The sequence below is a fragment of the Natator depressus genome, chromosome 7 (genome assembly GCF_965152275.1).
Source record: "Natator depressus isolate rNatDep1 chromosome 7, rNatDep2.hap1, whole genome shotgun sequence".
NCBI classification, from domain to species: Eukaryota; Metazoa; Chordata; order Testudines; family Cheloniidae; genus Natator; species Natator depressus.
This window is the reverse complement of record NC_134240.1, coordinates 57,768,913-57,783,580: the sequence shown is the minus strand read 5'-3', so window position 1 is coordinate 57,783,580 and position 14,668 is coordinate 57,768,913. Positions and strand designations below refer to the sequence as shown.

The window sequence follows — 14,668 nt, the reverse complement described above, 5'->3', positions numbered from 1 at the left end:
AGTTGATCTAAAATTTTAAACATAGACCAGGGCTGAGTGTTGCAAGACGTGGTTTTGGCAATACAGTAGGTGGGACTCTGGTTCAGTATTAACTCAGACACAAATGAGACGTAAAATAGGAAGTCTTGTCCACACATGATCACGGAAGAGCCTATGGACCTTTTCACAGGTAGGAGTTTTAACCTCTAGTGCCCTGACCAAATCCCAACTCTGGTAATTGCATATCTTCCTAAATGCCCCCACAGTTGCATATTGGTATAGGATTCTTCTATACTTTCCATCTTCAATTTCTATGGACAGCCAGCATTTGGAGTACTCCAAACCTCAGCTTTCACTATCTAAAAGTTTCTAGCTCTTTTATTTGTGCAAAAGATCTTGAACGTATGAAGTGACAAACAAAGATTCAAAGGTTCACTGGTTTAGGGTTCAACATTTGTCAATGGTTTCTGCTGACAATCAGTTATTTGCCATTCATCTCCTGCACCCTGCTGATGCCCTCCATTTTTCCTAACAGGGCAGAAGAGAGAGCGAGCAGACCTTAAAAACAATTCATAGCTTTGGGGGCAGTGACATCTGGACTTCTGTTGATAATGCCAATTTTGCTGCAAGCTTGCTCCCAGTACCATAGCTAGCTTCTTTGCTGAGCAGCTGTGGCCTGTGGCCACAAGGAGCTGCACTTCAACAGCATGAGAAGCAGCACAGTCTAGTAGTGTATTAACATCAAGGCATTTCTGTATCTAGCCCCTAGCGCTGACACTAACTCACACAGTAGCTACTATATAGAGAGAAATAATTGGCTCATTACATCCTTCCATCACTGGAAAATGCCCCGGCTCTTTTGCTGACCATCCACTGGTATGAGTTACCTCAATTCCCTGCAGGGATGAGCTTCAATCACTGTTAGCTCAATTGATTTGTGTGCCAGCGTGGCCACATCCCACTACTATAACATATTCAAAGCCAACAGCCCCTCCATTGCTGTCTTACAGAGCAACAGTTACTGTAGAAGTGTCTTGTCTGGTCACCTTTCAGCACTCCACTGACCAACGGTCAATTTGGCTGGAAGCTGCTACCCCCCCCCCCCCCCCAGTCAAACATTACTAAACAGAGTTCACTTGGAAGCTATTTTAAGAGCCCTCTACTTCTATATACAGACCACTACTTCTCCATACTGATGTGGCAAGTGTCACTTATCCTTTCTACCTTAGTTTCCCCATAACTGAAACTGAGATAAGTACAGTGGTTGCCTTTAACTGTTGAATTGCCATAGATAATTAATTAATGTTGTCTCTACTTATAAGAATGACAGAAATACACAATGAACACTGCAAACACTGACACAATTTGATCTAAAGCAATGAAAACTTAATGGGTGACTACTGTATTCCCTTTTAAAAACTAAGTTAATATTTGTAAAGCTTCCAAATGCCGGGAACACCCCATTTTATCTGAGATGTTTCCTTTGAAAACCTTTACGACATGCTGCCAACTATGCACGTATTCCAGTAAGAGCAGCAAGTGTTCACTTCTGCTGCAGGAAGCGATAGATAGTTGAATAATTCCCCAACCAATTTTTATATTCCCGGCTGGCATTAAAGTGGGATGTATGTCTCAATAACTTAAGGGTAAAACAACATTACATGGACACACAATTTCCTACATTTATAACACTTGTTTTCAGTACAAATTACGGAAGTTAAGGCTAACCTTAAAAGAAACTCTAACACGTTAAGGTACGAAAATGCACAGTAAGAGCACCCAAACAACCTTGCCCCTGCCCTGCAGTGATATCATTTAGCAACTCATACAGTTATAATTAATGCCTGTTCATGCTGGAGGGCCCACATTAGAATTATTTCCTCCTGATGTCAATATAAGATGTCTGGGTGCCTTATGTTAGGAAATTCAGCATTAAAGCTAACCTTAAAGGAAATCCAAAATTTATAATACTTGTTTTGGGGATAATTACAACATCCATATAATGTTTTATGCCTTAAATTACTGATGCATACTCTCAACTTTAACTCTATTTTAACATAATTTGCATTGGGATAAATAATCAATAGTCACTCCTGCTCTCTAAGCCTTTCACTTCCATCTCTACCAGATACCAAAAGGTAATACATATCACCACTTTACCCAACTTGATCTCTAATGCAAAACCTAATGTGATGTTTGCTACCATGGCACTGTTATCTCTTCTTGTATGTTATACCTATTGCCCCTACCCTGTGTTTGTTTTGTCTTTACATTGTAACCTCATAGGGGCCAGGACCGCTATTAGTCTATGTTTGTACAGTGTCTACCACAATAAAGCCCGATTCTTGGGTGATCCTTGGGCAGTGGGCACTAACATAATACACATGACTAACAACTTAACTTAATTACAACCCAGTATTTTCAAAATGTCTCCTATGCATGAATTTTCAGTGAGCCTTCATTATATGGAAAGAGTTTGTTATTACATTTTTGGTCCCAATTTGTCTCCATAAAAGAAGTGTTAACTTAAAAGATCCATTTTAAGTTAAAATTAATTCAAACTAATCAACAGAGTGAGTTGCAAATTCTCAAAAAAAATTATTCTGTACCCATAAAACAAGTTCTATAATTTTGGCAAAAATATGCTGTATTTTCATAAATAAAACAGATTCAGCCTCAAGTACAAGACTCAACTCACCTTAAACGATAGAGACCAGTGCCTCCATTTAAAAAAAAGAAAAATACACGCTCAATTAAGGGCTTGTCTACACAACAATTAGACAATGGTAAATGCGACTCAAAGTGTATTAACAAATTGTTAATACAAATTGTTAATGCACAGCAGCAGGGTGCACACAACCAGTCAGACCACAAGTATCAGAAAGGTAGCTGTGTTAGTCTGGATCTGTAAAAGCGGCAAAGAGTCCTGTGGCACCTGTGACAAAGTTCCTCCTCTACCTTGGTGGGTCTTGCGCTTATTGGCGGATTTGCTCACCTTGGAGCTTCACGGCAGCCCTCAGCTTGGCCGTTTTTCTGAATTCACAGTCCAGGTCAACTCCTCCTGTGTCTGACCAAGAGTTGGGAGGTTTGGGGGGAACCCGGGCCCGCCCTCTACTCCGGGTTCCAGCCCAGGGCCCTGTGGAATGCAGCTGTCTAGAATGCTTCCTGGAACAGCTGTGCAACAGCTACAACTCCCTGGGCTACTTCCCCATGGCCTCCTCCCAACACCTTCTTTATCCTCACCATAGGACCTTCCTCCTGGTGTCTGATAATGCTTGTACTCCTCAGTCCTCCAACAGTATGCGTTCTCACTCTCAGCTCCTAGCGCCTCTTGCTCCCAGCTCCTTAAACGCGCACCAAAAACTGAAGTGAGCTCTTTTTTAAACCCAGGTGCCCTGATTAGCCTGCCTTAATTGATTCTAGCAGCTTCTTGATTGGCTGCAGGTGTTCTAATCAGCCTGTCTGTCTTGTCTCCAGAAGGTTCCTGATTGTTCTGGAACCTTCCCTGTTACCTTACCCAGGGAAAAGGGACCTACTTAACCTGGGGCTAATATATCTGCCTTCTATTACTCTCCTGTAGCCATCCGGCCCAACCCTGTCACACACCTTATAGACTAACAGACGTATTAGAGCATAAGCTTTCATGGGTGAACACCCACTTTGCTGGATGCAGCATCGGTTGCATCCGACGAAGTGGGTATTCACCCACGAAAGCTTATGCTCCAATACGTCTGTTAGTCTATAAGGTGACACAGGACTCTTTGCCAGTTAGACCACAGTAAGTTAGTGTAGGGTAGATTCATACAGTCCAATTGTTTGTATAGACAAGCCCTAAGTTAGGGTTACAAAAATAATTCATAGTGACCCTGTCCCAAGCTCCAAGGATGAAGTTAGTTACATTTTGAGTGAATGCCCCCCCAAAAATCCTTTTTCCCACCCACCTAAAAATAGCCACTTCTGGGATGGAACATAGCCAGAGGTGGTTGTATTTAAATTTGTGGATGAAGTGATCCCTATACTATAAACTCCTGTCCTAACTCAGTAAAAGCTAAACTAGTTGGTGGTGAAATGATTTGAAACCCATGTATAATGGATACCACAGAAGTCGGGACTTCTGAAGACAGAAAAGTCCTGTAAACAACTTGAAAGTCAAGATGGCACTATCCCATTATTTTAATTTATTTATTTATTTTAACAGAAACAATAATTTGGCTCATAGAAAGCAAGTTGACTGGTCACATGGTGCCAGCTCTTATTTCTAGCTTCTATGCTGCACCAGACAGGCAGACAATACTTTCCTAGTATTACTTATCTCTGAGAGTAACTATTGTAACATTCACAGGAATCAGAGTAGCAGCCGTGTTTGTCTGTATTCGCAAAAAGAAAAAGAGTACTTGTGGCACCTTAGAGACTAACAAATTTATCTGAGCATAAGCTTTCATGAGCTACAGCTGAATGCATCCGATGAAGTGAGCTGTAGCTCACAAAAGCTTATGCTCAAATAAATTTGTTAGTCTCTAAGGTGCCACAAGTACTCCTTTTCTATTCACAGGAATGTTATGCAATCCATGCAGGAAGGGAGGTGGGTCCATGCACTGACAAATGGGAGGGGCTGTGTCCACAAGCCACTCTCTCCGCTATGAAAGAGTTTAAGGACTCTCTCTTTGGAAGCATTAGGCTTACCCAAATCCAACACTGCAGGCAGGAAATACATTTTCCATTCAAGCCAGTATGCTTTCCAGGAGATAGAGCTCGGAAGTCCTTGCCTGCATTGCAGCAAGCCATGTGAACATGCACAACAATCCCACCCCTATAATAATGGGTTCTTCCTACAGTTAAAAATAGTACAGAAATCTTGCTGTTACCTAGGTTAGATCTTGATGAAAAACAAAAATTTGCATTTCTCTTCTATCAATTCAAACTGGGAGCAGACCCCTTATAAGCTGCAATACCTAGAAGCATTCAATAATTTGTTTTCCTCCAGTTATCCTGCACTTCTTGACTGAGTCATTATCCCTGACCTCACTGTGTTAGACACATTATTCATATTCTGCTCCAAGATTACAGACATGTTTTACTATTTGTAACTGTTCACCAAGAAAACAAAAAATTCAAAGAAAAAATGCTATAATTGATTTCTACCATTCAATTTCCTACCCCTACCCCATCAGCTGAAAAGCTTACCTATCTAGCCTAGACAGTATGAAGATCTTAATTTTTTTCACTGTAACAAAAACTTCAGTATAGAAAATAAATTTGTTTCATGCATGTATATGCAAGAAGAATCTGTAGTTATTGGTATTATTTAAAGAAAAAGCTATGCCTTAAACATTTTAACTGTATTATATCAGTAGGGCTGCACATACATAAAAGTATTCAAGAGCCAACAAGTTTTACATTATATTTTAATACTCATCTATGAAGAAAAGATGTTGATTTTTTTGTAGTGTCATGCCATGAAGAGGCATCTTGATTTTAATCTGCACCTGAATTTATTACTGAACAGCTCTCTAGGGGGGGAAAAAAAAAAAGTGAGGTGGTCAAGCAATGTGAGAATTTCCCTGGTGAGGGCTGTAAAACATCTCTATGGGAATATAGTACCTTTACAAAAATAAATAAAAACAAACTATGGGTTGATGCAGAGCTGAGGGAGGAAGGGAAAAAAGGTTATAAGCCCCTATCATCAGAACATCTTTTGTGCTATGCTGTAAATTTTATGTTTTAAAATGAAAGACTTTAGGCTCAAAGAAAGTAGAAATCTGTTTTCTTCTAAACTGCGGCAGGTAGCCACATCCAGGGATTTGTTATAAATGAGATGTAGTCCACGTTGCCGATTTTATCTTCTATATTTCACAAATATTTTTAGAGCACCACAAATTTTTACAGAACTATAAGACATGATCCATGATGCAGAAAACCTGCAGTTTACTAGTCAACACATGGAACAACAGTTCAAGTAAGGTCTACTCTGCACTAAAAGTTTTGCTGGCATAACTATTCTATGTCAGCTACGAACATGGAGTGCAGGAGGAAAGGAACCACACCCCGATACAGCTCATAGCTGTGCTGGCAAAAAGCCCCAGCGTACATGTAGTCATAATAGCAAAAAAGTGCTTTTGCCAGTATAGCTTATTTTATTTGTGAATATGCTCGCCCCCTGGCAAAAGATCAATGCCCTCAATACCTTCCTAATCCCCCACATCTCCTTCATCCTCAGGGGATCAGCTGTGGCCAAGGTCTCCCTGAACAAGGCTGACAGCACCATCAGGCAGCTGGTGAGGAAATGGCTCTACCTTCCCCAGAGGGCCCGTACTGACATCTGTATTTCACACAGGCAGGGACCACGGGCCTTGGATGGGAGACCTGTGCGGCGACGGAGTGATCACCCAGGTCTTCTGCCTCCTGACGTGCCCGGGCCCGATGGAGAGGAGCATCGCGGATGAAGCCATATGGGATGTGGTCAGGAAACGCATCGCTAGGGCCCCCTCCGAGCAGGACGTCGCCACTTACCTGAGTAGCTTCCTGGAGGCCGAGTTCGGGAGAGAGGGGGAGACCTGTCCTCTCTTTGGTGCTGCACCCGCAACGCCTCGGGATGTCTAGGAAAGAGGATCGGCTTTCACTGGAAGTAGTGCGAGGAGCGCCAAGAGCACTTATGCTGCGCATAAAGACCTCAGACCACACCATCATCACCCCGACTGCCAGAACAATGCTGGAAAGAACCCCGAAAGATGCCATCCATTGCCACTATACCGAAAACCTCAAGCGGAAACCGGACCACGGCAAAGTGTTCAAGGTGACCAGCCAGTGGGATGGCAGCAACCACTTCCTCCCCAGGGGCAGCTTCACCAGGCCCAGCTCAACTGCATTCCCCTCAACAGAGACATCCGCCATGGAAACCGGGACAAGCCCTGCAAGAAATGCGGCTACCCCAACAAGACCCTGCCCCACGTCCTGTGTGGTTGTAAGCACCACTCCTGAGCCTAGCGACTCCGCCACACCACCATCCAGAACAAGACGGTGAAAGCCATCCCACCATCCCTGGGAAAAATCACCGTCAACTCCGCCATCCCGGGAATGGATAGCTAACGGCGACCCGACACTGTCGTGACCAATGCAGAAAAGAACCACCACCTCATGGTGGACATCACAGTGCCATTTGAAAACAGGTCCCTGGCCTTCCATGAGCCCCGAGCTCGGAAGGTGTTGAAATACACCCCGCTGGCCGACACCCTCAGAGCCCAGGGCTACGAGGTCCAGATCCACGCCCTGGTTGTGGAAGCCCTGGGTGCGTGGGACCCCCCACAACAAGCCGGTGCTGAGAGCGTGTGGAGTCAGTTGGCACTATGCCCGGCTCATGAGACAGCTCATGGTGTCCGACACCATCAGGTGGTCCAGAGACATCTACACGGAGCACATCATGGGACACCATCAGTGCTAGGACAAGTAAACAAGTCCGCTAGTCAGGGAAATAACCCACTTCCTCCCCTGACAAACCAAGGGAGGCACCCCACCCATGTACCTATTCGCTATAACAATACTGACTTAGACTCTAAATACATTCTATGGGTGGCTTACCCGAGATCACTTATTCACTGACACGTTAAAAACTCCCGCACCCCAATCTGCGTCTATGCTGGTTATGGGCTATGTATGTATCTTGTGAACCTTGTAACTGATTCTTGTGTAAATTTGATTTTAAACATTAGCTTTAATAAAAATTTTAAATATATTCAAGCATTGCAATGGGAAGCTCATGTTTAGTGGTTTCTATCATGACCCTTTAAGTCCTTTTCACAGTTACTGCTTTCCAGTATACAGTCCCCTGTTCTGTACATGTAACATACATTCTTTAGTTCTAGATTACAACCTGCATTTGGCTGTATTAAAGTGCACACTGCCTAAATGAGCCCAGATTCGTCTGCACAACTGGTGAAGTGGTAAATATGACAGGTCAATTTGTGAGTCCTCTGCAAACTTTACCAGTGATAATTTTATAAATTTCTTCCAGATATTGATCAAGATATTTAACAGCATTGGTGCAAGAAAAGATGCCTGTAGGACCCCATCAGAAGCTGCCACTGGTTGATTCCCCATTTATAGTTACTTTGAGGTCTACCAGTTAACCAGTTTTTAATCTATTCAGTACATACTACATTAATTTTGAATAGTGCTAGTATCTTTTTTTTTTTTAAATCAGAACTTCACTTGTTTAGATTTAAAATAAAGAGGTGCCTATCCAAGTCTTTAGGCACCTTAACATCACTGACCCAATACAATCCCAGCAGAATGAGCTATTTCAACAGGAACTCAACACCTACAGAAACTCCTTTCCACCCCTTCATTGTTACGGGAAACATGCCTTCACCCTCTCCAAAACCCTAACCAAGTTTTGAATCATGCCCAAAAGTCACCAAATCTAGGCTTTTTCAGACCAGGGGAGAGAGCAAGTGTGCCAGAGAGTCTCAAGGAATGTCCTGCAAGCCTCCACATCTCTTTTACAATGAGGGGGATTCAGGTCAGCCACCCGGATGACCATAGCTGTGGCAGTATGGCACAGGGAGAGAGGTAATTCCTCGTGCAGGCCAGCCCCAGGTCATTTAGGACTCTGACATAATAAACACTTTAAATTCTACCCAGAGACTGACGGGCAGCCAGTGCAGATCCCAGCACACTGGGTCACATGCGCCCAGAAAGATGCCCTGCTCAATAAGTGGGCTGGCTGCATTCTGTACCATTTGCAGGCTCCGAATGATTTTTAGGTGCATCCCATCTAGAACATATTGCAATAGTCTAATATTGAGGTAACAAAGACATGGATAACAGTGGCAAGGTCCGCACCCAAAAGGAAAGGTTACGATCTCCCAGCCAGATGCAAAATAGTAAAAAAAATGATGATTGGGCCACTGCTGTACTATGACCGGTTTGGGGTTTAGAAACACCCCTACTTTGTGAACCCTGTTAACTAATGTCTGATATTAGTCATCCCTTCAGCTGCTTCCCAACACACCATCATTGTCTCGGTCTTGTTCGGGGTTGAGCTTCTTGTTTGATACTAAGTCAAACATTTTACAGAAGTTTTAAGTATTATGTCAACCAAATCTGTAATCTCATGAAAAAGTATCAAATCTGACAAGACCTAGCTGCCATAAAACCATTTTGACAGGCAACAGTTACATTGCCGTCCTTTACTGACTGTACCACGTCAGGCTTTTCATTATTTACGTCAGTCTAACTGGCCTACACAGTTACCAGAGTCTTAATATATTTAAAGGGCAAATGTGAATATAATAATTTTTTTCAACTCGTCTGAAAATTTCTCAGCGTTCCAAGAGTTGTTAAAAACCAACATCAATGGCTCTGAGAGCTCCTCTGCCAATTATTTTAAGACTCTTGGTAGTAAGTCATCACCTCCTGCAGATTTGAGAGTTTTACACTCTAAGTAATTGCCATTTAACAGCATCCCTACTTCCTGTCAAAATGGAAAGCATTTAGTTATCATTGTAAAATATGAATACATCATCCTGCTTCTTTCCAAATACTGAACAGGAATATTCACTGAACGCTTCTCAATTGTTACTGACAATTTTACAGTCCTCATCTAATAACTGAACTATACTATGGCACTCAGGGACATAGGGAGGAGTAGGAGAAGAGACAGAGTGGTAAGCTAGAGTAAGTTTACAAAGGGCCTCTGCAGTGAAAACAAGGAATCTGATGTGGTAGGGAACATGCACAAGGCACGGGAAGGCAGCAAGAGGGTCAGCACTGCAGGACAAAACTACTAAAAGAACATCTGCTGGCTAGGGGAGGAGCTGGAGAAGAAGTCATCAAGGCATGATTTTAGCAGCAGACTTACAAAAATCTGGATGTAAGGAGAGAAGAGGGGAGCATAAAGATGGCAACAGATTTCAAACCAGAGAAGACAGGAAAGCTGTCAACGAGGACAGGGACTGAGGGACACAGAAGCACTCAGTATTCGACTAAGTTGATGGTTGCCATTACAGAGGAAGGGTGATCCCGTGGTTAATGCAATAAATAAGGACTTGGGAGACCTGGATTCTATCCCCTGCTCACACAGGAAATCTGAAGCAGATGTTACCCTGGGCAAGTCATTTAGCTTCTCTGTACAATAGGGATCGTTACACTCCCCATCCCCTACCTCACAGGGGTACTGAGAGAACAAACATTAAAAGATTGTGAGGCACTATGATGATAGGGGAGAGAGCATATAAGTATTTAAGATAGATAGTGGCAAATGCAGAAAGACAGTTGGAGACATGAAATTGGTGAGACCAACAGATCTGGGAGTAACCCACACGAGTGGTAGTTGGAACTGCAGAAGCAACTGAGGTAGCCTACAAGGAAGAAGAAGAAGAGGAGACCAAAGGCAGGACCCTGAGGGTCATCAACAGACGTAATGATACGTGTGGTGGGCCTGGAAGATGAGAAGCTTTTACAAAAGATGCATATGGATCAAGCAAGCAAGTTAGGAGGAGAACTAGCAGATGTCTACCACCCTCACCCATTAAAAGGATAGTGGCCACCACCTATTCTCACCCCTTTCTACAGGCCCAAATTGAAAAAAGTATAAATGAATAAAGAAAAGGAGTACTAGTGGCACCTTAGAGACTAACCAATTTATTTGAGCATTGGTTAGTCTCTGAGGTGCCACTAGTACTCCTTTTCTTTTTGCGAATACAGACTAACAGCTGCTACTCTGAAATCTTTATAAATGAATAAGTGTGCCATGTATTGTGCTCTTTAAAGAAATAAAAGAACAAATTCAGGCTCTGGCAGAATTCAGGAAAGACTGAACTTCTGAGCCAAGACTGGTCCAACGAGGATACCTGGCAGCTGCCCAAGGGGATCAAATACTGAAGGTGGGCGCAAGAACATTGTTATTAGTTAAGTGTCCATGTGTCTGATGTTGTACTCCATAATGCTTTATCGGAATATGACATAATGGAATATGTTTTATGCTACATGTGCATGTAACATATCTCTGTAAAGGTTATGGTCTACTGAATCTATTCATCCTATTTGTATACATATAATCATGTTTGTATTCGAAGCTATGAATATTGGCTGTATACTTGTCTGATTCTAAGTAGGTTTTAGTGAAGCAGTTGGTCAGCTTCCTGAGAAAAGACTATTCTCCGTAAGTGCCCAATCAAGAAGCCCTTAAGCCAACAATGAACTGGGAGATGCCAATCCACATCTGAGCTTTCCTAGGAATGTGGCTTGGCTGGTAAGGAACTCAGTCATGCATGGACATGTAACTTGCCCAGGTGACTCCAAAACTCCATTTTGTGGCTGGACTTTGCATAGGTGAGACGAGGGGGTCTCCACCCACAAGAGAAAGTCTATTTAAACCCCTGGGAGACCCCTCCATTTGGTCTTCAGCTGGATAAGAAAGAAAGAGCCTCTCCACCCCCAAGGATACCTGAAAGAAACTGGAACAAAGGACAGTAACTACAGGAGGTGTGAGTGATTGCTGGGAACCAGAAGTCACCTACTACAGGACAGGCCTAACAAAGAAAATAACAGAACGCCACTAGCCGTCACCTTCAGCCCCCAACTAAAACCTGTCCAACGCATTATTAAGGATCTACAACCTGTCCTGAAGGATGACCCAACACTCTCACAAATCTTGGGAGACAGGCCAGTCCTTGCCTACAGACAGCCCCCCAACCTGCAGCAAATACTCACCAGCAACCACATACCACACAACAGAACCACTAACCCAGGAACCTATCCTTGCAACAAAGCCCGTTGCCAACTGTGCCCACATATCTATTCAGGGGACACCATCACAGGGCCTAATAACATCAGCCACACTATCAGAGGCTCGTTCACCTGCACATCCACCAATGTGATATATGCCATCATGTGCCAGCAATGCCCCTCTGCCATGTACATTGGTCAAACTGGACAGTCTCTACATAAAAGAATAAATGGACACAAATCAGATGTCAAGAATTATAACATTCAAAAACCAGTTGGAGAACACTTCAATCTCTCTGGTCACGCGATTACAGACATGAGAGTTGCGATATTACACCAAAAAAACTTCAAATCCAGACTCCAGCGAGAGACTGTTGAATTGGAATTCATTTGCAAATTGGATACAATTAACTTAGGCTTGAATAGAGACTGGGAGTGGCTAAGTCATTATGCAAGGTAACCTATTTCCCCTTCTTTTTTCCTACCCCCCCCCCCTCAGACGTTCTTGTTAAACCCTGGATTTGTGCTGGAAATGGCCCACCTTGATTATCATACACATTGTAAGGAGAGTGATCACTTTAGATAAGCTATTACCAGCAGGAGAGTGGGGTGGGGGGGGAGGTATTTTTTCATGCTTTGTGTGTATAAAAAGATCTTCTACACTTTCCACAGTATGCATCCGATGAAGTGAGCTGTAGCTCACGAAAGCTTATGCTCAAATAAATTGGTTAGTCTCTAAGGTGCCACAAGTACTCCTTTTCTTTTTGTAAAAGGAAGCTTACTGGGTGAGGATTTTATCTGTATTCAGTTTTATTACTGTACAAGACTTAGACTTGTGTGTTTTATTTTATTTTACTTGGTAATTCACTTTGTTCTGTCTGTTACTACTTGGAACCACTTAAAACCTACATACTGTATTTAATAAAATCACTTTTTACTTATTAATTAACCCAGAGTATGTATTAATACCTGGCGGGAGAGGTGAAGGTGGCAAATAGCTGTCCATCTCTCTCTGTCAGTGTTACAGAGAGCAAACAATTTATGAGTTTACCCTGTATAAGCTTTATACAGGGTAAAACCGATTTATTTAGGGTTTGGACCCCATTGGGAGTTGGACTTCTGAGTGTTAAAGGCAGGAACACTTCTTAAGTTGCTTTCAATCAAGCCTGCAGCTTTTGGGGCACGTGGTTCAGATCCTGGGTCTATGTTGGAACAGACTAGCATGTCTGGCTCAGCAAGACAGGGTGCTCGAGTCCTAAGTTGGCACGGAAAGCAGGGGCAGAAGTAGTCTTGGGACATCAGTTGGCAGCTCCCAAGGGAGTTTCTGTGATCCAACCCGTCACAGTGTCACAAGACATGGGCCCTACCCAGAAGAGTTTATATTGCAAGGGCATGTCTATATGGCACGTCAGTGAGCAGCAAGCTGGGGTGTAAGTCTACAGTGCTCTAGCATGCCACACGCTAATTGCCCATGTGGACCCTGCTGCTGAATACTGAAAGTCCCCTAGTGTGCTTAGACCTACAGTTGTAGTTTAACTCAAAATGACTTTTCCAGCCAATAATGCGGAGGAAGCATCTGACAACACCGCAGTGTACGAATCGGCCCTTTTGCTCCAACAATACCAGCTTCCCCTTTGGCTTTCTCCCACTCCCACCTTTGAGCCTTCATCATGCTACTATTCCTCTCCATGCCCAAATATAGGAGGGCCAAGCTTATAAAAGTGGCTGACTAAAGTTAGGCAGCCAACTTAATTTGACCAGATTTTCAGAAGTGCTATGAACCCACAGCTCCCACTGATCAGTCACATAGGCACATCAGGAAAGCATTCAGACAGCTAATTACTGTGCCTTCAAGGAGACCCGTTACAAACTGAACACTTTACTATTACAAATACCACCATGCAAATACAACCAAAGTTACTAGACTAGGCTTCATTATCTTTCCCCACACTCATCTCTAATGTTGCATTTAGATTTCAGAAATTAACAAAAATATTCCCATCAGTGCTAGTGCCACTAGAGTTAAACTGGTATCAATATTGAAGGCTTATCTGTGCTAGGGGCTCCTTCCAGCAGCCAGACCCATTCTAACAACCATATCATTAGCTTTACTTTCAGGAAATCTGACAAACTCAGCAGTAAAAATACTTCCAGCCACAAGAAGCCTGTCTTCACCAGGGCTCCCACTGGTTTAGCTGAAATGGCAGGAGTTTTAGTGGGAATTTTTTGGGTAAATTTCCCCACCACAGGAAATGCTTAGAGTTGCATTTCCAATGAAATCGCAGCAGGTTCATATATTCCACAGATGGAATCCAGTTTGAGAAACATGCTGTCACTAAAACATCGCAGCACTTAAGTTCAGTTCCACACTAACGTTCAATGAGCTGAAACAGCTGTCACTAAAACATCGCAGCACCATTCAGTGGAAACACTTCTGCAACCTGCACACTTAAGTCTCTTTTACAGTGAATTTTATTTATATTGAACATTAACTTCCTCTCATAATATGTTGTAGTCACTTTCTGCATCCATTCCACACACACAAAAAAGAAATGGTATATATCATCGGGCACTATTAGGGTTAGTTGTAAGAAAATAAACTCAGGTAGCCTGAGATGAGATACAAAATAAGCAGTTGGGAAGACAGGCGGGCATCTTGAAGAGGAAGCTATGTTTAGTAGACATTCAGTTATCAGATTTCATGTCCACTAATCAAGGCTCACCCCAGGGATGAGCATGGAGAGGTGTAGTCAGAGAACAAGAACTAGGTAGGTGGCAGAGCACTTGCTCTTTGGGGCAGGGAGGGACCATCTCTTTATAGTGTGTTTGTACAGAGTCCACCACAGTGGGACTCCTGGTCTATAATTGGAGCCCCTAGGAGCTACCACAATACCACTGAATGACAGCAGCAAGAATATTTGTGCTGGAAAAGTCATTCCCATAGAAGTTAGGAAACTTAGAAGGG

The 14,668-nt window shown here is 43.0% G+C and overlaps 1 protein-coding gene across 4 annotated transcripts in view; it reads right to left on the bottom strand.

Moving 5' to 3' along the window:
- Positions 1–14,668, bottom strand: part of MAPK8 (mitogen-activated protein kinase 8) — a 112,819-nt gene that overhangs the window by 64,539 nt on the left and 33,612 nt on the right. For 3 of the 4 annotated variants that reach the window (XM_074958568.1, XM_074958571.1, XM_074958573.1), the window contains exon 2: positions 6,490–6,575. The exons of the other annotated variant lie outside the window; for it this stretch is intronic. The gene's annotated coding sequence lies outside the window, so the exon portion shown is untranslated. The remainder of the gene's footprint in view (positions 1–6,489; positions 6,576–14,668) is intronic. 4 annotated transcript variants of the gene reach the window in all.